We start from the raw sequence: 27,226 nt of genomic DNA on the forward strand, positions 1-27,226 counted from the left end.
AGACGGATACCAAAGCCGTTCCCGACAGGGACCCTTTGTTTGATCCATATGCCTCCCCCGGCACTCAAGGACTGGAACCTCAAGGACCTGTACCCAGCGGGACAGGAACTTCTGTTACTACAATTTATACGCTCGCCCCCAGTAAAACGGATACCCGGCCAACTGCCAAAGCAAATCCGTTGATGTCCCTGCTGACTCCGACACAGTGGGGCGCGAGGCCGCGGGAAGCGCGAGAATGAAGAGCGAGTACATTGTTCACGCAACCCCCGATGGATAACCGGCGGAGCTTAGAAGCAATTGCTGAGCAACCTAGTAGCCAACCCTGGTACTACTGGAATAGAGAAGCCGACCGGTTGGAGTGGGAAACATCCCGTCACGATGTGCTAAGTTGGGACTATGCTGATGTTACCCCGTGGATGGGGCAACACGAACTAAGTGAACGCAAGTGGTTACAATTACAAAGTAGAACCATAGCAATTGATGCTGGGATCTCAGCAGTTACGGGACTAGCGAAAGGGGTCCTAGCGGGAAGGTCCCAAGAAGAGCAAGGCACAGGGGCCCAAGGCATGGGGGAGCTAAGACCTTGGTCCGGGGCAGCCGGTGCTGGGCCAGGCGCTGAATATGTGGATACCTCGTATGACGTCGAGGAACCACCTCGACAGTATCCCGATAACGACACCACTGACAGGAATTTGGGTCGCGTACAAATCCTAGAGGAACGGCTGGCAGGTATGGAAGAGAGTCTAGCCCATGCAGTTCACCTGCTGTCTGTACTTGTGGTTAGTACAGGAAATCGGGAACTGCCAGAAGGTCTGCAACAGAGCCTGTCTAACCTACAAAAGTATATTCCCAGAATGGAACCGGGAGCAGGCCAGCCGCTTCTGATAGAGGATCCTAACCTGGAACCAGAGGATCCCTGTAGTGACCCAAACACAGAGGAAGAAGAGGAAGACGTGGAGGAGAACAGGAATGGTGGGGGAGTACCGAGAGAGGAACCTCCAACCACCCCGAGCGATACACCGGAACGCCCTCCAGGAGAGCCTCCCGCCATCACCCCACCAATCATCCCAACGACATCCCAAGGAGGGGGGCAACCTTTTCTACCGAGACTCTTAGCGCCGTTACCAAGAGGTACCACTCCGCATCTTTCTCCACTACCGGGATCGATTGGAAGGGGGACCACTCCTTGGCCGCTACAATCACCTGGGCCCAGAGAGACTCCCGTCCCAAGACAACTGATTCCCAGAGATGCTAGATGGCAACAAGGATTATGCCTGCAGTGTGGCCAAAGCGGTCACTTTGTGGAACAATGTCCGTACCGGCCTGTGCAAAGAACTCCGCTCCAATTAAGGCGTCCAGCCCCCGCAGTCTTCCCGGCACCGCCTCGTCCAACACCAGCTCCCAGAACTACAAGAGGTAGAGGGGCGTCTCTTAGAAATCCTCCTGAAAGAGGACTAGAGCTAGAAGAAGTTATGGACTATGATTCAACAGCTCTAACCGGGGAGGAGAATCCAGAGAGCCCGACCACGGGAAACGAAATGGATCTGTCGTAAAAGGACCCAAACGGCAGATCAAAACTCAGTCAGTTCCTACTCTGAACAGACCTCATGGGTCCATACTCTTCATACCTGTAACATTGGTGAACCCAGACAGAAAAATGCACATCCGCGTACAAGCTCTGATAGACTCGGGCTGCTCCAGAGACATTATTGCACCAGCCCTAGTGAATGGATTAGTACTTCCTGTTAAAGAATTGGAAACGCCAGTTATTTTTGAGCAAATGGATGGCACTAACATGAATCCAGTCACTACTGAAACCACTCCGGTCATAACCGGCATGGGACAACATTGGGAAGTAAGATCGTTCGTTATTAGTACCACTGCCAAATACCCCTTGATTCTGGGAAGCCGATGGTTGTGCGATCACAACCCCTACATAAACTGGGCAGAGGGAAGCATCACGTTCACCCATGATGCTTGCAAAAGTCACCGTTGGAATCAAAATTGGGGTAACAATCCTACCCTCACTGAACACGCTCTCCTCACCCAAGAAGAAATCAACCAAATACCCAAGCAATACAGAGCTTACATCCAAGCCTTCACAGAAGAAGAAGCCAATACATTACCTCCCCATAGGAGAACGGACTGTGCTGTGGAAATTTTACCGGGCGCCTCGTTGCCCAAGGGCCGTCTATATCCCATGAGCCCTAACGAAAGGGAAGAACTCCGCAAATTCATTGACACCAATCTTCAAAGAGGATTCATTCGACCTGCTAACAGCCCACATGCTGCGCCAGTGCTCTTTGTTAAAAAAAAGGATGGGGGCTTAAGACTGTGCACAGACTTTCGGGGACTTAACGCCGTCTCTTCCAGCAACGCCTACCCCATCCCGCTCATCAGAGATTTACTCAACGTCGTGGCTCAAGGTAAGATCTTTACAAAATTGGATTTGAAAGATGCTTACTTCCACGTTCGTATCAGAGCAGGGGATGAATGGAAAACCGCTTTTAACACGCCCCTCGGCCAATATGAATATTTAGTTATGCTGTTTGGCCTGGCCGGGGCCCCTTCGGTTTTCATGTCCATGATCAATGAAGTACTGCACAAATTCTTATACAAAGGAGTTGTGATGTACCTAGATGATGTTTTAATCTATTCGGAATCTGAGGAAGAACATGTAGAACTTGTAAAAAAAGTCTTGACCACTTTAATGTGTAACAAATTGCCCATCAAACTATCTAAATGTGAGTTTCACAAAACAGAACTCACTTATCTCGGCTACTGAATCTCCAAAGATGGTTTGAAAATGGCCCCCGGCAAAGTGCAAGCAGTACAAAATTGGCAAACCCCCTCTACCCGCAAAGAATTACAATCTTTTTTGGGCTTTGCAAACTTCTATAGAGAATTTATCGCAAACTTTGCTCAAATCACACTCCCCCTAACCGAACTGTTAAAAACCAAAGACAAGGGGGACCAAGCCAAAAAACCGAGTGCCAAATTGCCTTGGACACCGGAATGCCAAGCAGCATTCAACCGTCTTAAAACCCAGTTCGTTTCAGAACCCGTTCTTCAACACCCCGATGAAAATCGCCCCTTTATAGTACAGGTCGATGCCAGTGATACCGCGATTGGAGGCGTACTTTTGCAAAAGGGGGAAGACGGGAAACTTAAGCCCTGTGCCTTTCTGTCCCGAAAATTTTCTGAAGCAGAAAGAAATTGGAATGTTTGGGAAAAGGAGGCTTTCGTTGTAAAGGCAGCTCTTGCTGCCTGGAGACACTGGTTAGAAGGATCCCGTCATCCTTTCGAAGTATGGACGGACCACAAAAATTTAGAAGCCTTACGCAGCCCCCGAAGGCTAAATGCTAAACAACTGCGTTGGGCGGAATATTTCTCAAAATTCAAATTCACTTTAAATTTTTTGCCTGGTAAGACTAACTTTCTGGCCGATGCTCTATCACGCATGCCCCAGCACAAAAGTAAAGAGGAGGAGACTATAGACACCATCTTTTCGCCTACGCAATTAGGGGGAGTGGTGACTACACGCAGCCGCACAACTCAACCTCCTCAACCCGATCTGGGATGGAGACAAAAGCTGAAAGCCGAAGTAGAAAAGGAAGGGGGGGAAGTACCCAAAGACAAACTGAAATGATCGGAACAAGGGGAATGGCTTTGGGGAGACCGCTTCTATGTACCCAACAGTATGAGAAAAGAAGTTTTACAACGCTGTCACGATGCCCCTACGGCAGGACACTATGGGTACTTAAAAACGCTCCATTTAGTTCAACGCCAATTCTGGTGGCCGGGCATGCGCAAAGACATTTCCCAATATGTAGCATCTTGCCCCATTTGCCATAGTGCCAAATCCCGCAAAGGCAAGCCACCGGGGTTATTGCAACCGTTAGAAACACCAAGCAGACCATGGGAAGCCATATCCATGGATTTTATTACGGATCTACCCCCTTCCAAGGGACATAACTGTATTTTGGTAGTGGTGGATTTATTCTCCAAACAAGCTCATTTTATACCTTGCACTACTATACCCTCGGCTCGGAAACTGGCTGACATTTTTCTAAAGCACATTGTAAAAATACATTCTTTTCCATCCAAGGTGATTTCGGATCGCGGCAGACAATTCGTTGCCAACTTCTGGCGGGAGCTTTTACAAATGTTGGGTATTGAACAAGGTCTGAGTTCAAGTCATCATCCTCAAACCGACGGACAATCAGAAAAAACTAATCAAATATTGGAACAATTTCTCTGCTGTTATATTAATTTCCAACAAGATAACTGGGTCGATTTACTCCCTCTAGCAGAATTCTGTTACAATAACAGTGTACATGCCTCCACGGGGGAAACACCCTTCAAAGTGGTCTATGGCTTCCACTTCAAACCCTTCCCGTTTGAAGCGCTCCCCCCTCCTACTTCAGCATCCAAAGACGTCACCGAATGGTGGGGGGAAGCTGCTCAACAATGGACTTTAATTAAAAAACATCTCGACAAAGCCAAACAGGATTACAAAAAGTATGCCGACTGCCACTGTGCGGCCGAATGGGATTTACAGCCAGGGGATCTTGTCTATCTCTCCACCAAAAATCTCAGAGTAACACAAACCAGGCGCAAACTTGCTCTGAAATTTCTAGGACCGTTCCCTGTTCGTAAAGTAATCAACAAAGTGACTGTTGCTCTAGACTTACCAAAGAATTTACGCTACGTACATGATACCTTCCATGTCAGCCTGTTGAAACGCGCTCCTCCAGCAAATCAGTGGCACACCCGTGCCCCTCCTATCCCAACTCTAATTGATGATCAAACCCATTATGAAGTACAACAAATTTTGGACTCTAAACTTAAAAGAAATCAGCTGTTTTACCTGATCAGGTGGAAGGACTTTGATTCTGGGTTTGATGAATGGGTGAACTCTGTACATGTTCATGCTCCTAGACTAGTTAGGGCATTCCATAACCACTATCCACATAAACCTGGGGGGGGGGAGCATCTTAAAGGAGGCAGAATGTCAGGTTTAGAAAGCTTTATCATATGCTGTAACCAAAGAGACTCCATTTTAACCTTTTCTGTAGTATGAGTGTTTTGTTCACAGGTGCCAAGATGTTCCCAAGCAGCTTTCTCACAGAGGGAGATTGTTTTGGCTACCGCTTGTCCAGCCTTGGATGACTTCCACTTTCTCAGCTTCAAAGGGATTGTTTTGAGAACTATGGGGGGAGGTTGGGCCTACTGGGATCTGTTACTTTGTACCTCATGCTTTGCCTGTCATTGGTAACAATTCACATGTACCATCCTGAATATTGTATTCAGGCTTGTGGACTATAATGAATTCTTTCTTCAGTAAACTTTTGAAAACAACGGGCTTTTGTCTGATTGCATAAGGTAGTCTGGAGTAAGGACATTATCTAGCCACAGTTCTGACAGGATGAAGGGTAAGGTCCCCCATGACATTCTGATGGGTGGACTGGAGGACTGTGAAGCGGACTGTGGGACAGTTCGGTGGATAGGGAACTGGTTGAAGGACCGCACTCAAAGAGTGGTGGTTAACGGCATTTCATCAGATTAGAGGGAGGTGTCCAGTGGGGTGCTTCAGGCCTCGGTTTTGGGCCCAGTACTTTTCAATTTTTTTTTTAATCTGGATGAAAGAGTGGAAGGGCTGCTCATTAAATTTGCTAATAATACCAAATTGGGAAGGGTAGCAAACACCCAAGAAGATAGAATTAAACTTCAACAAGACCTGAATACTCTGGAGAAGTGGGCAGCTGTGAATAAGATGCAATTCAGCAAAAACAAGTGCACAGTATTACATCTGGGCCACAAAAATGAGAAGCACAAATACTGGATGGGGGATACACTTCTGGGTAGTAGTATATGTAAAAGATTTGGGGTAAGAGTGGATTGTAAACTAAATAAATGAGCAGTCAGTGTGATGCGGTGAAAAGAAAAAAAAAGGAAGGGGGCTAATTCAATACTGGGTTGTATCAAAGGGGCCATAGCGTTAAATCGCAGGAGGTCATATCACCTCTCTATACTGCCTTGGTCAGGCCGCACCTGGAGTATTGTGTGCAGTTCTGGAGGCCTCACTTCAAAAGGGATGTGGCCAAAATTGAGAGGGTGCAGAGGAGAGCGACAAGAATGATCAGGGGTCTGGAGACTGAGCCCTACGAGGAAAGGCTGAGGGCCTTGGGAATGTTTAGTTTGGAGAAGAGGAGGTTGAGGGGGGACATGATTGCTCTCTTTAAATATTTGAAAGGCTGTCATTCGGAGGAGGGCAAGGAGCTGCTCCCCCTCACTGGCAGTCTTCAAGAAGAGGCTGGATGAATACTTGTCAGAGATGCTTTAGGCTGATCCTGCACTGGGCAGGGGGTTGGACTAGATGGTCTGTATGGCCCCTTTCCAACTCTATGATTCTATGATTCTGTGAGAGAGAGATCCATATAGAAGTTAAAGTTAAAGAATTGGGAAGGAAAGTCAGAGAGTAAGGTGTGGGAATGTAGGAAAGGAATTTAGATAAAAAAAAGGAGAGAAGGTAAAGCTAGAATATTTTAAGAGGGATTTTTGTATGTGTTTTATGCATTAAATGTTTAAGGGAGGTACAGAAAGGAACTTCAAAAGGGTTTCAAAAACAAAACAAAACAAAAAAACAAAAAAACCCCGGGGGTTTATTTCTTCCTATGATGTGAGCTTGTTTTCTTTTTCTTTCCTTGGGACTATCACTTTGAAACTAATAAGTAAATGTAATTATTACAGCTTTGTTTACTGACTCTTTGATACTCCCTTCTGCATTGTTTCAGAAGGGCTGATCTGTTCTTTTCCTGTAAAGTGCCTTCCAGTGTTGGAACTTAAGTTTTCTCCTTCCTAGCCCTTAATAGCAAAAAGAGGCTATGATTGAAACCTCAATTGTCTCAACATATGTATGTAAGCTTAAAGTTGTAATGCTTTGCTTTTTTGTTAAGAAGCAACAACGTGCTATCTTGTTGGGCTATTGTTTGGAATTATTTAGGTCCAGATAAAGGTAAAGCAATTTTATAGGTGTAAATTTGCTTGAGGAAAAGCAAATTCAACCTAGTGTAAGCATCCAAGAAAAGCGAAGCTATAGAATTAAATGTGTTAATTCAATTTTGTATGTATTGTATTACCTTCTCTCTTCTGTAGTCTGACCTGAACCTGAAATTTAAAGTGTACGTTCAAAGATTCTTGGTACTGTTGTCCTAAACAATTGATCATGATTCTTGTGTTTGAAGATGTTTCTTTCAGGAGCGAAGAGACCACTGGTAAGCGGGGGGGGGGGAAGGCATGTAGTCATCTGGCTACCAAATTATTTATTTTTGTTTTTGGATCTGACCTTTCTAAATCGTGTGTTTTTTTTAGAGAGAGACAGCAAGTGACTCCATTCTTAAACCGTCCTCTGTACATAACTTCATCCATGTTCATGAACCAGGTCCTGGAACCAGCATCAGAATGTTATTAATGTGGTGTACTAATGTGGGGGAATTGAAGTGGTAAGCTCACTCCTAACCAAAAAAGACTGCATGGTGGTGATGTGATAAGACATGGGCCTCTCAATCCGATGTGTTTTCATGTCAATGGTCAGTAAGAAGAATAGAAGGAGAATGTGGCTTATTGCACTACAAACCCCCTTTCGGCTTTGGATGTTGACTTCTTGGTAAGACAGGTCCTGAGAGAGAGACCCCCTTAGGGGTGCTTGTATTCCAGTTTCCCCCTCCCAACTGTCCTGTTCATTTCGTTGGAGTCCTTGTAATCTCTGAAGGTTTTGTTTATCCTGACTAGCAGGAAGGGCCTAACAGGTAACTCACTTGTTTGTTCCTGCCAGCACATGCCCTCCTAGCCTCAAAAGGCATTCAGTTAGTTTTAATTTCTAAGAATTATTATTGTTATTGATTATAGCTTGCACAGCGGTCTGCTCTCTCCTCATATCTTAAAAATGCCTTACTTGGAGATTGTATTTTCTGTGGTTTGTTCTATTCTTTCCTTCCTTATTTTCTCTCTCATGGAATAAGGGAATTTGATTTCCAGTCTCATAGCTATCTTGTTCATCCGCCAGTGACTCCATTCTATTTTCTGTGGTCCTCCAGTTACTTTCTTGTATTTATTTTAAGTAACTGTGTTTTTTGTGTGTGCTTACCTTAAATTGTTATTGTTGGAGTTAAGATAACTTGATCCTGTGCTTAATCCAGTCCCAGCTGTATTTCCTCTGCTTTAAAGATAAAAACCTAAGCTACCCATTTTCCAGTGTTTAGTTTCATGGATGTCCTGGATGCTCTGATGTCAGATTCACAAGAGCCATATGCTAAGGCAATCTACTGGTATTTCCACTCCCATTTCAGGCCAAAGAGTAAGTTGTGTGTGTGTTATTATCCATTTAGAAGATCTACATGAGGCCAGCACTCAGAAGAACTTTATTTAAGAAGTAACACTCCCTGTCCTCAGGCCAAATGGACTTGGAGCTGCATTGATAACTTTAGAGAAATGTTTTACTGTGTGATTGGTTTTACAGATACAGCTCATCAGATTGGGAAAAGAAAAAAAGTGACCTGTCTCTTTTGCTAGATGGAATCCATGACTGGAAAGTCTATTGAAAGCTCTGAAGAGTTCAGATAGATGGCACTATGTATTATCCTGCCTGCCTACCTACACTCCTTAGTATCTATGCTTAAGAATGCACAAGTTGGGATACGTCTCCATTTTATGTTGGGGCTTCTTTCCCTATAGCCAAAGAGTGGTATGATACTACAGGATATAAATGTTTTCCATGTTGGAAAGGATAATACCTGACTCCTGAAGGAACAGCAGTACCTGATTAAAATCCTAACCATAAGCGAAGTCATCCCAGATGAACCATTTGAACTATTAGCCCTCCAGATTATGTTGCTGCAGCACCACCTTTGTGGCTAATTGTTAATGTCTATTTATGATGTTGCTTTTCTATATATATATATTGTCTTGTATGTCTATTAGGGATTGATATTGAATTCTTTGGGCAATGCTTACATATTGTAACTACATTCCCCTGTATATAATTTATACTATCTTGTAAAAATATTAGTTCCTGATACAGAATTTGTTCACCAGTAGATAGAACACATGTGTCTATGCATAAGTGTCTTAATAATATAGAATGTTTCACTTGTGATAAGGAATCTCAAGAGAAACAAAGGGGGGATTTGTGGGATTAGCAAATTTATATTAATCATATAGCTGTGATATTGAGCTAGCAGGCGGCTTGGGATGGATTCTTTGTGTTTTAGGTGACTGGTCTCTGTCTTTTGGCCGCCCCCCCCCCCTTTCTCCCTGGTTGCACATGGGAAGGGAAGGTCTGGCCTTGGACAGATAACTGAACATTCTTGAGATGCAGAGGCAGAGACAAAGGGAGAATTATAAGTTTCCCCTCCCTCCTTTTGGAGGAAGGGAGTGTGTGTGAAAGTAACGAGTAACTACCATGGAGACAAGGAGGGTAATAAAGCTGTCGTGAGAAATGGAGAATAGCTTATCCATAGGTGTAGAGAGATCAGGTGCCTTATTTTGGATGTGGCTTTCGTTTCTCCGGGGTGATGTCATGAGCCCTTAAAAGTAGCATGTGCTCCTTTGTTCTCTGGTACACTCTGAGCTCACTTGTAGCCTGTACCCTATTTGCAAATATACGTTGTTCTTTACATCAGCCCTTGTCTATCTCATCTCTCTTTTGCTCGGCGAATTGGAAGGAGCAAGGGGGAAGGCACTTTTGTGCAACCCCAAATAATCTTTGGATCACCCCAAATCACAAACCCCTGAACTCCAGAGATTGTCCCCTACAAGAGGACATGTGCTGGTGCTGATCCAGTCTCTGGTTCTGGACCTAAGTCCTCAAATGTTGACTGTCTCTAAGCACCCTGTATTAGACATAGCTTTGAATAAGGAAGTGGTGAAAATATAAGCCCTCTGAAACCCCAAACAATCTTTGGATCACCCCAAATCACACACCCCTGAACTCCAGAGACTGTCCCCTACAAGAGGGCCGGAGGCGGGGCGGGGGGCGTCGGGGGGAGCGGTGCAGCCGCGACCCCCGGGGGCCTGGCTGTCTTTGTCGTCGTCGTCGTCGTCGTCGTCGTCGTCGTCGTCGTCGTCGTCGTCGTCGTCGTCGTCGTCGTCGTCGTCGTCGTCGTCGTCGTCGTCGTCGTCGTCGTCGTCGTCGTCGTCGTCGTCGTCGTCGTCTCCTCCGCCCCTCCGCCCCTCCGCCCCTCCGCCCCTCCGCCAGGGGGATGTGGGGATTTTATTTTTGGCAACCTCTTCTACAAGCAAAACTTTTGTGGTACAAAGTTGTAATGTTATAAAATGGTAAAAATTTCATAAAATTGTAAATTTACTAACTAATCCATCTCAAATAAGTATATAGATAATTCAAACAGTATTGCTTCTATAATCATTTTAGGCATAAATATTAAACATAACTTTTAAACATTAAGTAAAAAGTATTAAATACTCGGTAGAGATGGGTTGAAGGTTTCATCTTAAATCCTGAGCAGCTTGAAACCTTCAAGTGAGAACTGAAAACACGTTTCTCTGTTTTAGAGAAACTGTTTTTCAGTACAAAATAAATGGGATGTATGTTTTTGTTGCACTCTCCCAACCAGGAGACAGACTCCTCCTAAGAGTTTAATGGCTTCTTTCATTAACAAACACTAGTTTTCATTAAGTGAGGTATCAAAATATCAATGTTCATTTAAATGAAACAGAAAAATAGAACAGATGAACACAACAAGAATTAAGTTTCCTAACATTTCTTAATGAAATCTAACTCAGTCAGATTAACGATGAAATGCATTCAAGTTACCGTAGCACATATTACAAGGGTAAGTTTCCTGCCTAGATCTTCATGAGATTTCTTTTGGCCAAAACCCTGATCTGCTATTTGGATTACCATTTTTATATATTATCTTATGCAGAAATCTAACATCTTTTCATATGATAACATAGATAAATATCAAACCACTATTTACTATTTCCAATCATGTGATATTCTACCTAGCCAAAAGTACCACTATGCCCAGCTGCAAGATAAGAGATATGGATAGTAAAAATGACAGGAAAAGTTACATGACCAGATCATCCTTGGTCTCTGCTAACAATTACAGAACATGTATTTGATACTGTTCACTATTTTTAATTGGCTGTCAAAGATAAAGAAGCACCAGTTATACACCATACTAGAAAAAGAACTACAGTGAAGTTCATACAGCGTTATTTAGAATGCATATGTTTCACTAAGTATGTGTTCTAAACCATAATCAGCAGTCTACTGGTTTGAATCCCACTACTGACATGAGCTCAGTAGGTGGCCTTGGGTCAGCCACTCCTCTCAGCCCCAGCTCCATTGTGGGGATAAGAATAACACTAACTTATTCACTGCTCTGGGTGAGGCGCTAATATGTGTAAAAGAGCGGTATATAAGCACAGTTATTATTATAATTTATATTTCGATCACACCATCCCTTGACCTGTGAAATTAAGTATTTTGATAAATATGAAAGTGATACAAAATATAAATGCATTGCATAATGTGTGAGTGTACATATACAAACTTTAAAAATTGTATTGGATAATACTGCAAAGCATGATTTCAGTGTGGAGAGCTGCTTGTAGATCAAAACAACCTGGCGAGCTGTCTTCATGTAGAGTGCACTTGATTCTCTTGGCTTTCAATTCTGCTTTCGTTCAGCATGGGTAAATCAATGTGTCAGCAGTAAACATTTGTATCACTCCTCTCTGAATGACCTTTTAAATTTTACTGCCTATCATGTCAAAGCAATTAAAATTAACAATACAGTTACTAAGCTGCTAAGATCAATTAATGGCTCTTAGGCTTTATCTATTGATCTAGTGACATCTTCAAAACCCACTGGTAACAGACTATACATACTTCTCTTCTATCCACAATATATACACAAGGATTGATTACATATTCTTATCTTCTAAATTACATATTTAAATGACATATTTTTATCTCCTAAATTAATTAGTCAAACTCTTACATCAAGGATTGGTGACAAGTTGTGGACAGACTATGCTTGGACAGAATGTACACTGAGAATAAATGACATCAAACAAATTGCAAACTAAATAAATCACTTTTATTTAACAAATAAATTTCTTCTGAAGTCTCTTTAGAAATTAAACAATAGAAACAAACTATGTGGCATTCCTCAAATCCATGTGTAGGATGCTATGGAAGTGGTACTTAGAGGGAAATTAATCTCCATTGCCTCCTGTCATAAAGAGCAAAAAGAAAACATTAGAAATGAAATGATATCTAGAATAAGAAAACTAGAATATGAACACAAAAAGGCCACCCAATCTATAAACTTACTTGCATAAAATTAGAGGGAAAAACCTCCTCACATTCTAGACAAGCTATTAAAGGCACCCAGGAAAAACTCAAACTAATTCTGTAAAATTAGCCGATGTATTTGCTGAATACTACCAAACCATTTGTACATCAGACAATCCTGACACTAATTATATTTTAATTTTTTTATCATCACAGGAAATTTGGAAAAAAACTCACAAGAACATAAACAATATCTGGACCAGCCAGTCACAACAGAAGATGTTACAGTCACTATCAAATCCTTGAAAAAAATAACAAAGCTTCAGACAGGGATGGATTCCCTGCCAAATTTTTACAAAAAAATACATTCACCTACTTTCAACTCCACTAACTGCCACATGCAGCTCTGTTATGATAGGAGGTAGCATCCCTCTATCTTGGTCAGAGGCTGAAATAGTAGTTACTCCAAAAAAGGACAATGATATTACAAATACTAAATCTTCTCAACCAATACCCTTACTGAATCAAGACCAAAAGATCTTTACAAGCATATTTGCCAAAACATTGTCTAAATTTAAATAACCAACTACATTCACCTTGACCAGACTGGCTTTATGCCAATAAGGAATCTTTTTGACAATACACGTAACACTTTAACTATAATTAATTTCTGTGTAGCATACAAAACCCCTGCATTACTTCTGACCTTTGATATAGAGAAGGCATTTGATTAAGTGGAAATACCATATCTAAAACTTTTACTTCAAAAAATGGGTTTTGGCGACCAATTCTAAAATGCCATTAATGCTCTTTATCTTTCTCCAAAAGCTACAGTTAGGACTAACAATGTACATTCGATAGATATCCATATAGCAAGGGGAACTACACAAGGCTGTCCCCTTTCCCCATTTCTGTTTGCCATAACTATAGACAGGGCCGGTGCTACCATTAGACCAACTAGGCAGCCGCCTTAGGCACAGACCTCAAGAGGGGCATAGTTTTATACAGATTACTTTCTTGAAAAAAATGCAACTGAGAAAACCTATTGAGCACCCCCTAAATGGTCCTGTCCACAGACATCAACCAGCTCAAAAGCTCACCGTAACTTAATTTATTTATTTGATGTATACCTTGCCCTCCCCACAGATGGGCTAAGGGTGGCTAACAACATTAAAAAATACATTAAAATCACAGAAACATAAAATCAATAATATTTTTTTAAAAATGATTAAAATAGCCCAGGAGCAGGCTATTTAAACAAATATTGGGAGTCTGTATACAGGCATGGCAGATGGCTGAGGGCAGCTCCGGAAGAAATGGTGGTCTTAGATGGAAGAAGAAGGACACTCACTGGCACTCAGCCAAAGGCCCAGCAGAACATCTCCGTTTTACAAGCCCTGCAAAACTGTAACAGGTCCCACAGGGTCCAGATCTCCAGCGGGAGAGCATTCCACCAGGCCAGGGCCAGGGCAGAAAAAGCACTTGCCCTGGTTGAGGCCAGATGGATGTCCTTTGGGCCAGGGACCACCAGGAGTTGCTTGTCTGCAGAGCACAACACCCTGCAGGGGACATAATGGAAGAGGTGGTCCCGCAGGTATGGAGGTCCCAGTCCATGAAGGGCTTTAAATACCAAGGTTAACACCTTGAACCAGATCTGGAACTCCACTGGAAGCCAGTGCAGCTGGCACAGCACATGATGAATGTGCGCTTGGATGGGCGTTCCGGTAAGGATGCGTGCCGCTGCATTCTGGATCAGCTGTAACTTCCAGGTCAGGCCCAAGGGCAGTCCAGGATAGAGTGAGTTGCAGTAGTCTAGCCTGGAGGTGACCGTTGCATGGATTACTGTGGCCAGGTCCTGTGGTGAAAGATAGGGCACCAGTTGCCTGCCCTGTCGAAGATGGAAAAAGACAGACCTGGCAACAGTCATGACCTGGGCCTCCATTGAAAGTGTAGCATCCAAGGTCACACCCAGACTCCTCACCATCAGGGAAGGTTTCAATTGTACCCCATCAATGGCTGGGAGCCGGTTCCCAGCTCGATTGCCCCATGATCCAGACACAAAACCTCTGTCTTCAGGGGATTCAATTTCAGGCGACTCTGATGTAACCATACCGTCATAGCCTCAAGACCCTTGACCAAGGAATCCAAAGCAAGATCGGACTGGCCATCTGTAATGATTCCAAGTAAATGTGTGCCTGTATCTTTAAATGCTTGATGAGATAGGTGAAGAGTGGGTGGGTGGGTGAAGGAGATGGATGAGTGAGTGATATGTGTCAGGCTATGGCATTCCAGACTTGATAGTCTGTTTCACTCCCTTCTGCAAGAAGACGAGGTCTTTTGGTTTCGAAAGGTTTATTGTGAAAGACAGCATTCAAGCCCAGATGTGCATATTCCAGGATTAGAGATCCTGGCCGAGCAAAGCGTTGCTAGGAATGAATCATAGAGTAAAGGTTGTTACATTTCACACTCCTGGAGCCCAGCCTCCCCCCCGAGTTCATACAGCAAAACTTCTCAGAGGTGTGCTGAGCTGGCCAAGGTCAAAACAGCAGATAAGACAGGATCCTTTCCCATGGAATTGGCTCCTTGCAGGTGTTGCCTGGAACAGCAAGATAAGACAGGATCTTTTCCCATGGAATCGGCTCCTTGCAGGTGTTGCCTGGAGGGAAAGAAGTCTAAACACTACACGATTAAATATGGCGTTACTTAGGTTAAAACAGTTTCTGACAATATGATTGGTTGAGGACTGAGAGGGTGGGTGAAGTGAATGCAGTTTGAGACTGAGAGTAGAGAGAAAATTTTTAGTCAGAAGAAAGCAGGCTAGCTGTGTGCTGCCTGAATATGTTGAAGTGTTTATGAGAGAAATATAACCTGTGTGGAACCTGAACTGAGCATGTTTGTGAAAGGACACTCAGTCAGGGAAAGAGAGGCCAGCTGTGTGAATGAGAGTAAATGAAGTAACTTTAAGAACCGAGAACTACGTTTCTGAAACCAATACGCTTCTCGACTAAATAAAAGTTTATTTTTGTTTTGCTATATCCCAGTGTAGCTGTCATTGCTATATCCCATTCCTATCTTCAGGGCCACATAGAACCACGAAGGAGCCTGACGCTTAGGAACGTTACCAAAGGAAAAATTTAAATAAAATATCTTGGAATAAAATATTCCTGGTGGCAGCAGACTATCCAGAGAGTTAAGGGATAGATTAAAAGAAAAATCTACCCTAAAGAAAGTAAAGGTCATAACACCATCCATCAGCAGATAGAGCTGAGTGTCATCCGCATACTGGTGACAACCTAGCCCAAAGCTGCGGGCTAACCGGGCAAGGGGGCACATATAGATGTTAAATAGCATCGGGGAAAGAATCGCCCCCTGAGGGATGCCACATACCAAAGAATGGTAAGCAGACATCTGTTCCTCGAGTGCCATCCTGTGTCCTAGACTGTGAAGGAAGGAGTTCAGCCATTGCAGGGCTGTCCCATGAATCCCCACATCGGCAAGGCAGTGGGTCAAAAGATTATGACTGACCATGTCAAATGCTGCTGTAAGATCTAAAAGTATCAGCAGTGCCGAACCACTCCGGTCCAGGTGTCGCCGCAGATCATCTGTGAGGGCAACCAGAACCGTCTCTGTACCATGGCCAGGCCTGAAGCTGGACTGGAATAGATCCAGGATAGAGGCATCACCCAGGTATACCTGCAGCTGTTCCGCTACCGCCCTCTCAATTACCTTACCCAGGAACGGAATATTCGAAACTGGGTGATAATTGGCTGGATCAGCAGGATCCAGTGATAGTTTCTTTAATAAGGACCGCACCACTGCCTCTTTCAGTGAGTCTGGAAAAACCCAGAACTCAGAGAAAGATTAATGATGTCAGCTAATGGTGCCCAAATCCCATCACCACCACTTTTCACCAGCCATGATGGGCACGGGTCCAGTGGGCACGTGGTAGGTTTCACAGCATGCAGGACCCTGCCCACCTCCTCCTGGGAGAGTGGCCTGAATTGATCTAATGTCAACCCTGAGGACGACCAAGGGGCATCCAGTACACATACTGCATCAACTGTGGTGGACAGATCCTGGCGGAGTGACAAGATATTATCCGCAAAATAGTCTCCAAAAGCCTCACAGCTTATTACCGAATTTACATTTTTATTTGTCCCATGTGGGAGGGACGTTAAAGACCAAATCACTCTGGAAAGTTGTGCTGGGTGGGAACTAGTGGACGCAGTGGAAGCTGCATAGTAGTCTCTGCAGCTTTCAGTGCCATCTCATAGGCCTTCATAAACGTCCTATAAGATGTTCTTGTCACTTCATCATGGAGTCGCCGCCACACTTGCTCTAGCCGTCTCAGCTCCCATTTGATTTGTCGTAGCTCATCAGTATACCAAGGAGCTACTCTAGTTCAGGGGTGGAAAGAGCAATCTCATCAATAGCTTCAGAGAAACAGGCATTCCAGTCCTCTATCAGCTCATCCAATGAGCCACCAGGGGGCATCGGATCCTGCAGAGCGTTCTGCAATTCAATTGGATCCATTTGACTCCATGGGCGAGCATAAATCAGCTCATCGCCCAAGCACGAGGGGGTCATGGTGCCCAGACAAGCCCTCAGGATGAGGTGGTCTGACCATGGCACTGCTATAGCTTCATCCAGATCCACCTGTATCCCGAACCCAAAGATCAAATCCTGTGTGTGTCCTGCTCGATGTGTGGGCATTGATACAAACTGGGAGAGTCCTAATGCTGCCATGGAGGCTATCATGTCCATGGCCTGTGAGGAGGTAGCATCATCGGCATGGACATTGATGTCCCCTAAGACCAGAAGCCTGGGGTACTCCAAGGTCCAGCCAGCCACCGCCTCTAACAGGCCAGGCACAGCATCTGCTGGTGCGCTGGGCGATCGGTACACCAGACAGATGGCTATACTCTCCTCGGCATCCCACACCAGGCCCAGACAATCAATGCCAGCAATCTTTGGCAAGGGGAGCAGCCTGATGGAGAAAGACTCTCGAATGAGCACCACTACCCCAACAAGACATTTCCCAATATGTAAAACAAATAGGAGAAACCTGTACCATAAATGTGTTGGAATATATGTGTGTTGCAAGGTCTGAGATTCAGTCATTATGGGGTTAATGTGTTTACCTACCATGCTATTGTTTAGATTGACCTGGAAGGGGAACCTGGCTCAAAGCCAATAATCTGCAAGCCCGGGAAACTTGAGAGTGTTTGTAAACTGTTATTGGTCAACAGGTCAGGTGATTTTCTTTCAGGGTCAAGAAGACAGAGGAAGAAGAAGATTCTCCATTCAGTTATCACAGCTCTTTGTTTGTAACCAGTAGTGAGAATGTAGCTCCAGGCATTTGTTATTTTGTAGGCAATCCTGTTAACCTTTTTTCCTTTAGAAGTAAATGATTTTAAAAGCTAAACTCGTGTGCTGACTCTCTATTGATTCAAGATCCATTGCACCTCTGAAGAAAAGCTATTTTTTAACCTTTTCCCCCAACAAAGTGGACCAGTTGAAGTAATTATTAAGGTGAAAAAGATGCTAGCGATTCATGTATATTGTTCTTTGAATAACAGCAGTATGGTATGGCTTTGGATAGGCAATATGAGATCATTAACTCTCTAAAAAGGCAAACCTTATGAGTTATATCATCCCGCTTTCAGATAATACTGCCAGTCATTGCTGCATCTCAAAATAGTCTAGGAGACTCAAAGTTATCTCAGAAGTCTCAGTCAACTTGAGAGGAACAATCCTTACTGAAACTACTCCTTTTTAGCTCTCCAGAGAGCCAGCTAAAAAGAAGAAAGCAAACAAACTAAGTAACTGCAGACAAAAGTATCTCCTTTTCAAGTACAACATAATTCTCTCTCTCGTTGTCTCACAGCAAACATGAGAAGGGGGTGGGAGTAGAAGACACTCTGTTGTGCCAGCCAGGAAAAAGGTGGGAAAATAGCTTCCAATGCTACAAAAAGAAACTTTTCAGTAACTTGAGGAAGCCAAGCAAAAAGTGAGAAGGAAAACAAAAGGGAAAAGGTGGGAAACTGCCTCCAGAGCGAAGAAAAAAACCCACTTCATAGAGCAAACTGTATCCCAGCAACACCAAGAGAAGAGGCAGAGTGGAAAACACTAAAATCTTCACAGCTATTCTGCTGTGTCTGGAAAGAAATGGGCAGAAAGTCAGCTTCATGACTGCAATAAAAGGGAGGAAAGTAGGGAAATTCTGCTGTAGCAATGCGCAGAGCATACTTGCTGCAGGGGAACAAGTGCAGGGAAAAATACCTCTGCACTAGAACCTACAACTATATAGTCAAGCTTTTAAGGTTTCCTCAAAATTTGAAAATTCTTTAAAGAGTAATGATGACCTCATCCAATCCTTAAGGCCACTTTTGGTAGGTGCTCAAGAGGGAAAACTGGTCAAGACCAATTTGACATCTAAACCTTGGTTTGATCAAAGCTGTATTTGTGCTAAAAATGCTTTAATCTATGCCTATAAGTTAGCACTGAGAGCTGATGAAAAGACCAGACAGGATGCATATCGTTCTCTTTCATTTTTAAAAAAGAAATATAAATCACTGGTTGCCCGCTGTAAGAAAGAACATACCAGAAAACTGTGGGCCAATATAATTGAAGCAGCTACGAGCAAAAACTCAGTGGTGTTCTGGAAACTAGTGTCAAACCGCACCTCCACAGCCGCCTCCCCCTTGGCTTCCTGTATCCCCCCCAGATAAATGGACTTTTTTTCCAAAAAATGTATGATGATCTTATTCAACCCCCTCCTGCCCTAACAATAGAAAATCTGGCCAAATGCCCCCAGTTCATGCTGAAGAGGTAAAAGCTTATATTAGCCAGTTAAAGAATGCAAAAGCCCCTGGGCTTGATGGAATATCTCCAGAATTACTAAAAACAAATAAGGACTGGTGGGCAACTTTCCTAGCCTCCCTATTTACTTATATTGATGAAACCAGCTACATCCCCAATGATTGGGGAATGGCTATAGTAGTCCCCTTCTATAAGAAGGGAAAGAAGGAGGATCCATCCAATTATAGACCAATCAGCTTACTAAGCAGTGTAAGCAAGTTGTCTACAAAACATCTGCTGGAGAAATTTTTAGACTGGCTAGAACAGGAGGATATAATTGCTGATGAGCAAGCTGGGTTTAGAGCTGGCAGGTCAACAATAGATCACTGCCTAGTAATGCAACACCTTGTAGAGAAATACGCTACAGGAGACCAAGCATCACTTTACCGGGCATTTGTTGATTTAAAAGCAGCTTTTGACACAGTCTCTAGAAATAGACTTTGGAGGAAAATGCAGGCCTCCTCTACTGATAGGCGACTGCTGTTCCTTTTGGGGGCTATGCACAAGCAAACTGCCCTGAGTAAGGTGCAGCCGAATTGGGCATTTGACTGACCCCATTCAAACTTACAGGCAGGTGTGCCTTCTAGCCCCCTTTCTGTTTATCTTCTACATCAACAATTTGGTAAACCTTTTGAATGACCCTGGATTGCACCCTCCCAAATTAGCAAATAGGCACATTCACGTACTGCGCTATGCAGATGATGCTGTATTACTTTGTAGGACCCCCATAGGGCTGAAACGAGCTCTAAAAAAAATCTCCCAATTCTGTGATACTGAACACCTTCTAACTAATTACCAAAAAACTAAGATCCTGGCTTTCGGTAAAAATCCAAAGATCAGACAATGGGAGTTTCAGGGGCATCAGTTAGAACAACTTACCAGCTTCAAATATTTGGGTGTAGTTTTGCAAGCCTCAGGTACCAAAACAACACATAGCAGCTTCATTGCTGATGTGGGAGAAAAAACAGCACACGGTATACTGAAATTCTATCGATCACAAGGGGGGCAGTGTCAAGGAGTTCCAGACCCCTGGGGCCCAGCCCAGCTCAGGGAAAGGGACACAGGCTGCCTGGAAGGTCCTTGGTTGCAAATAGCAAACCAAGTAAGCTGCCACCAGCTCCCCAGTCTATCCCTAGGCTAAGGAGTTAGGGAGCAAAGCTCCAGAGCCTATTAGGGAATTTAGCCAAAGCAAAGTCTACCTTGCAAGGATAAACTTACAGGCAGAGTTCACAGCAAAAGAATAGTTGTTTGGTAGGTGGATCTCAAGCACACATAGGGTGAGTTCAACAAAGGTTTTATAGCAGTGAGGCTTCAGAGTCTTAATAACCCACAAAAGATAAAAATATAAAGGTTTATTAATTCCAGGTGCAGGGTCATCACACACGAGACAAAAAGTGAGTACAAACAAACAAAAACCTACAGCAGTAAGCTCTACATACCACAGTAACTTCTTAGGAGGCAAAGCAAGTTGGTTTCTCAGTTGTAGCAAGCAAAAGTCCCACAAAACAGCAAGGTAAAAGATGGAGCTTCAGTCCTTCTCAACAAATAGAGCCAGAAACAAAGCGAAAGAGCATGGGCAGAGGTCTAAGGTAGACACTCAACATAAGCTTCTCCATGTTGGTTAACAGCCGGTTTATATTGGTTCAAGCTGGAACCAAAGTGAGGCAGGCCTAACCACACCCGCTCCCAACCTGACCACATCACCTGACAAGTACGCAAAGGGACGTGTGGAAGGTCTGCAGCTCTTGGCACACGACCCCAAACTACAGGTGTGAAGTTAATTACCAATTAGCTAGTAAGAACAGCTTATCTTGACTCAAGGACAGAGCATACATAACTTACTGCTAGCAAAAGTGAAAAGCCTCTCCAAAAGGGGGGAGGGAATTTCTCCAGCCAAGGAAGCCTCCAACCTAGCTCTCAAAAGGGCTTCCTATACTCTTAAACATTTTTTCTTTACAGGCAGTATGTACCGGCAGCACTCAGATTGTTTAAAGCCAAACCATTGGCCCAATTACTATACGGATCATTCTTGGGGCTGCCATCCTCCTCTTTCTCTCAACTTGAGAGAGTGCAGTCCAAATTCCTTAGAGCCCTATTACAAGTGCCCAAATGCATGCCTAACTCATGGGTTAGACTGGAAACAGGAATGTTAAGGGTAGAGGCCAGAATCACCATCCTTTCAATTTTCAAAAGGCTGTCAGGACGTCTAAACCCGCAACGTCTGCTCCCTCTGTTATTCCAAGACAAATTTCAATCTAATTGGCAAAAGGCAACTCTGAAATCCCTGGCAAAATTGGGTCTTTCCCCTCAAAATTTGCGAGTCATGGGGTTAGACCGAGCAAAATCACTCATTAAGCAGAGAGTGACAGACATTGAAAGACAAACATTTTCTTAGAGCACCAGGTTTTATTTCTTCAGATACTACTAAATATATTGCTGCTCCTGCAGCCTATTTTTACTTTCTTGAATCCAGTAACTCCAGAAGGGCATTTGCTTTAGCTAGAAGTTCAACTCTACCCTCTGCCGTCCTGGAAGGAAAGTTTAAAGCTGTCCATTACTCTCTTAGGCTTTGCTCCTATCCCCTAAGAGAAATTGACTCAATGGAGCACATCTTCTTCAACTGCCCAAGTCATAGTAAAATTAGAGCGGAAACCATTAGTCCATTAGTAGAAAGATTCCTTGGAAGTTCAAATAAAATCAAACTTGATTATCTTTTGTCTGATTGGAATCGCCAGACACCACATCAAGTAGCAAGATTCTGTGCCCAGGTCTACAAGCAACATAAATCGCACAAGGCAGCTTCAACTACTAATTTATGATGATCTTATTTTTTTACTCTTATATTTATTCATCGTTCTTCCCCAGTATCCAGTCTCGACAGTTTTTAAACTGATTTGCAAATGGTTTTATATGTACTGGTCGCAGACTGTAATAATAAACTTGACTTGACTACCTCTGCACTAAGAACAGCAGAAATACCTGAACCTACTTCATGGGGTGAATTATCCTAACTACCACCAGAAGAAGCTGAGAAATGGAGAAAAGCGGAGGGTGTGGTGTCAGTGTTGAAGAGAATGATAGCACATTGAAAGAGCTCCGTCTCTCCCACGCCTGAAAATTAAAATTTATGTTGGAAGGGTAAAGTAAAAATATTTACCCTTCCAACGTAAAGATACACTAAGAGATCCAAAAGGCAGATTCATATTTATTAAAGGCACTATAGAAAACCAAACTTACACATTTGGCTCAATTTATGCCCCAAACCAAGACAGCCTAATGAAATTCTAAAACAAAGTTCATTAGAATACACATGTATCACTTAGTATAATGTGCTCTAAACCATATTTTCATGACAAACCCACAGAAACAGCAGCAACATAATCTAAGAGTATAATGGAGAGCAACAAATAGAAACAGAAGGATTAAAAGTATCCTGCTCACTAGGTTGGAGGCAAGTTCTGACGACAACAGGGCCAACAACAAAGATTCTCAGGTCAAACTCCATTCTCAGGTCAAGTAACAGATTCCCAAATCAAAGACTGTGACCCACCAAGGCTCAGGCAGCCAGAACCAAAGAGCTCACCAACAGCCAAGTCCAGAATACCACAATTGTGACTAGCTAATCCCATGCTAGCTGCGGCCTTATAAAGGGAGTTTCTCCTACAGGTGAGGCTGGGTTCATTAAGCTTCTTGCTCCAAGCTGGCTCATCTCTGCTACTCAAGAGGAGTAGATCAGATCCTCTACTGGCTCTCCTGACATTTCCTCAGCAGGGGGAAGGCCGTGGGCTGCCAGGCATGTGCTCCTGTGCTTGGTCCATGCCTCTGCCCTTACCCTCAGCCTTCGCTGCTCCTGGGGTTCTTTGGGAGACAGTGGCAGTTCTGGCAGCAGGCAGGTCCATGCTAAGGCCGCCTGGCTTGATGACACTGTGGTTGCCAACCCTCCTGGAGATCCCCAGAAATTACAATTGATCTCCAAATGACAGGTTTTAACATTCTCCAAGACATGGAGGCTTCTTAGGCTGGCCTATGTGGAATTATACCCCACATAGGTACTACCTGACAATTGATGCCAACCCACCTAGAGAACTCCGAGAGTTACAAATTATACCCCACTGAGGACCCTCCATATTATGATTGCCGTACCTGGAGATCTCCTTCCATTTCAGCTGAACTCCATATGTCCTATTTTGCCTAAATTGGAGACAATGGTGGTATTGGGTATTGGCAACTGGGTGTCTGAAGCACCTCCTTACAGTAGTTGCCAACTTGGGGTTTCAGGGGGCTTATATTTTCACCACTTCCTTATTCAAAGCCAAGTCTAATACAGGGTGCTTGGAGGGAGGCCACATTCGAGGCCTTAGGTCCAGAACCAGAGAATGGATCAACACCAGCACATGTCCTCTTGTAGGGGACAGTCTCTGGAGTTCAGATCTGTGTGATTTGGAGTGATCCAAAGATTGTTTCGTGTTTCAGAGGGCTTATATTTTCACCACTTCCGTATTCAAAGCCATGTCTAATACAGGGTGCTTGGAGGGAGGCCATATTCGAGGCCTTAGGTCCAGAACCAGAGACTGGATCAGCACCAGCACATGCCTTCTTGTTACGTGCAAAATTTTGCACCTTTGTGGTTCGTTCTCCCTTTTCTGACCAACCACAATAAAAATTAAAATAAAATCCAGGAGTCCTTGAATTGAAGCAAAACAGATGGTTTTTATTTACCCAGTGGATGAGCCCTTTTTCTTACACAGAAGTAGACAGTCTCCTTGTGTGTAAAGGTTCAACCCCTTACAATAGAAGCGTAGAGCAATTAATACTTTCAGATAATCATAACAATATTACAATATTCTAATATTTGTTATCTTATTGGCTCATAAAGTATCTAGAGTTAGTTCTGATTTGAAGATGCAATTCTGGGTTGGCTCTTCTACTTGGGGGAATTCCAAATCCTGCAACCCCTTATCTTGTCCTCAATTTAGAAGGCCACCCTCTAACCTCTTACCTACTTTCTTCTGGGCATAATACTTTCAATAGCGCCAATGCGTCTCAATCTAGCAACCTTGATACCCTCTGATAACTGAAGTCTGTTGGTAAGGGATGATTTTTTTCTCTGTGCCCTTTCCCCCAGTTCCTTCTCAGCCTTCAGGAAGATTGCTGCATCAAATCAGTTTTCTACAAAAGGCTCTCTGGTACTGATTCCTATTGGAATCTTATAGAATAATATAACATATGCATAATATTTTATAAGTGCAGCTCTACAAGCAGTATATTATTAGTTCTCAGTTCTTGCAGAGTTTCAGCATACTTCTCTTGGTCTTCTTTTTTCAAGTGTCATATTCTTACAGGTTGCATTACAAGTACTACATTGGCTCCTGAGCGTAGGAAGGAAGTGCAAGGCATATAAGTGATATATAAAAGTAATATATAAAATCCTTTTTCTTCAAATCTATATCCATCACTCTTGTAGGGGACAGTCTCTGGAGTTCATGGGTGTGTGATTTGGAGTGATCCAAAGATTGTTTTGGGTTTCAGAGAGCTTATATTTTCACCACTTCCTTATTCAAAGCCATGTCTAATACAGGGTGCTTGGAGGGAGGCCACATTCGAGGCCTTAGGGCCAGAACCAGAGACTGGATCAGCACCAGCACATGTCCTCTTGTAGAGGACAGTCTCTAGAGTTCATGGGTGTGTTATTTGGGGTGATCCAAAGATTATTTGGGTTTCAGAGGGCTTATATTTTCACCACTTGCTTATTCAAAGCCATGTCTAATACAGGGTGCTTGGAGGGAGGCCACATTCGAGGTCTTAGGGCCAGAACCAGAGACTGGATCAGCACCAGCACATGTCCTCTTGTAGGGGACAGTCTCTGGAGTTCAGGGGTGTGTGATTTGGGGTGATCCAAAGATTATTTGGGGTTTCAGAGGGCTTATATTTTCACCACTTGCTTATTCAAAGCCATGTCTTATATAGGGTGCTTGGAGGGAGGCCACATTCGAGGCCTTAGGTGCAGAACCAGAGACTGGATCAGCACCAGCACATGTCCTCTTGTAGAGGACAGTCTCTGGAGTTCAGGGGTGTGTGATTTGGGGTGATACAAAGATTGTTTTGGGTTTCAGAGGGCTTATATTTTCACCACTTCCTTATTCAAAGCCATGTCTAATACAGGGTGCTTGGATGGAGGCCACATTCGAGGCCTTAGGTCCAGAACCAGAGACTGGATCAGCACCAGCACATGTCCTCTTGTAGGGGACAGTCTCTGGAGTTTAGATCTGTGTGATTTGGGGTGATCAAAAGTTTTTTTCTGCTGCAGCTGCCGCCCCTTTCTTCTCATTGAATTGTTCTGGGGGCATCCGATTTTGAAGCTGTTTACTTAAGATCTGGGTTTTGTAGGATGACCCAATATAGGTCCACTTAGAGTGCTGAGTCTTCTGAATCTGGAGGTATATAATATGTGCCCCTGCAAACTTCTTTTTGGAGTTTAGAGCTTTTCAGTTTTCCCACAATATTTTTCTTTGGCTTTGCCGCTTTGCGAATAATGAATAAGGAATAAGGAACTGAGAATAAGGAACTGGGAACCAACTTCAGCTTCATCAGAGTTTCTGGGTATGAAAAAGGAGGCTCTGATTCAGAAGTGCAAAGAGTTAAATTTACCTCATAAGGGGAATAGTGTCGAAGAACTGAGAGTTATACTGATACAAAGCAGTGTGGAGCCTAATAGAACGGCAGAGGATAGAGACTCTGAGGGACTGCACAACCGTAGTCCAGAATATTTAGAGTTTCTGAGGGAAAAGTTGAACGTTGAAACAGAACAAAAACAGTTTGAGAGGGAAAAGTGGAATGAACAAAAGCAGATTGAAAAGGAAAAGTTGAACGCTCAAGCAGAACTTAAAACTTGAGAAATAGAACAAAAACAGTTTGAGAGGGGAAAGTGGAAAGCTGAAATGGAACTTAGAGTTCAAGAGATGGAAAGACAAACTAGTTTGAAAGCAGAAAGATTACAATTAGAAAGGGAGAGACTTAAGAATGGGGACAAAAAGGAGGGAAACTCTGAACCCAGAGCTGATTTACCTCGAGTTACCCCAAAAGATTTTATGGTGTACGTGTCAGGAGAAGATCCACAAATTTTCCTATCCACTTTTGAAAGGTCTGCTCAGAACTGAGGAATACCAGAGACTCAATAGATGAAGTATTTAGCCAGTTTAATTAGAGGCGAATTGGCTGAGATCTACAACACATTTCCCTCAGATAAACCTGTTTTTTATGCTGAATACAAAGAGGCAGTATATGACAGATTTAGGCTAGGTGCTGATTACTTCAGAAAGAAGTTTAGAAGTCTAGTGCCTCAGAAAGAGAAGTCATTTAAGTTTTTTAGTGCCAAACTGACAGACTATTTTGATAAGTGGATTTCATCTGCCAAAGCTAACTCTAAAGAGGGAATAAGGGATCTAATGATTTTGGATCAGTTTTTATTTCAACTTCCTTCAGAGACCAGACTTCTGGTTAAAGATAAACTTCTAGAGAATGTCAACCAAGCATCAGAATGAGCAGATAAATTAACACTTAATAGAGGAGGTTGGGATCGCCATGAAAAGAAAGACTATTGTTATAAAGCAGAGTTTAAATCAAGTAAAGGACAAGAGGGAGAAAGGAAAGGAACACATGAGAGTTCTGAGATTATAAAAGTCAGGATAAAAATACAGAAAGAAACCAAGATGGATACTGGAATTATAGAAGATGTTTTGTATGTGATCTGAAAGGCCATTTAGCTTACAAATGTCTAAAGAACCAATCCAGGCCAACAACACTTGAGCATGTATGGAGGGTCACTAGAACTGACTCAGATGATCAGAGTAAAGAACCTAGAGACTCCAAAAGCTCAACAAACACAAATAAAACATCTAGTAAGAACACTGCCTTGCCCATAAACACTGAAGAAACAATTTATTTGTGTGGGGTAAAGATAGATAAGGTTGCACAGGATACTGAACTGAGAGAGGTGGTACAAATAAATGGGTGAGATGCTTTAGCCATTCTAGACAC

At 43.3% G+C, this 27,226-nt stretch overlaps 1 pseudogene; it reads left to right on the plus strand.

The window, feature by feature from the left end:
* The first annotated feature begins 269 nt into the window (after positions 1–269).
* Positions 270–27,226, plus strand: part of LOC129323374 (ornithine decarboxylase-like) — an 80,746-nt pseudogene continuing 53,789 nt past the window's right edge.

This window comes from Eublepharis macularius, chromosome 2, assembly GCF_028583425.1.
Source record: "Eublepharis macularius isolate TG4126 chromosome 2, MPM_Emac_v1.0, whole genome shotgun sequence".
Classification (NCBI taxonomy): Eukaryota; Metazoa; Chordata; class Lepidosauria; order Squamata; family Eublepharidae; genus Eublepharis; species Eublepharis macularius.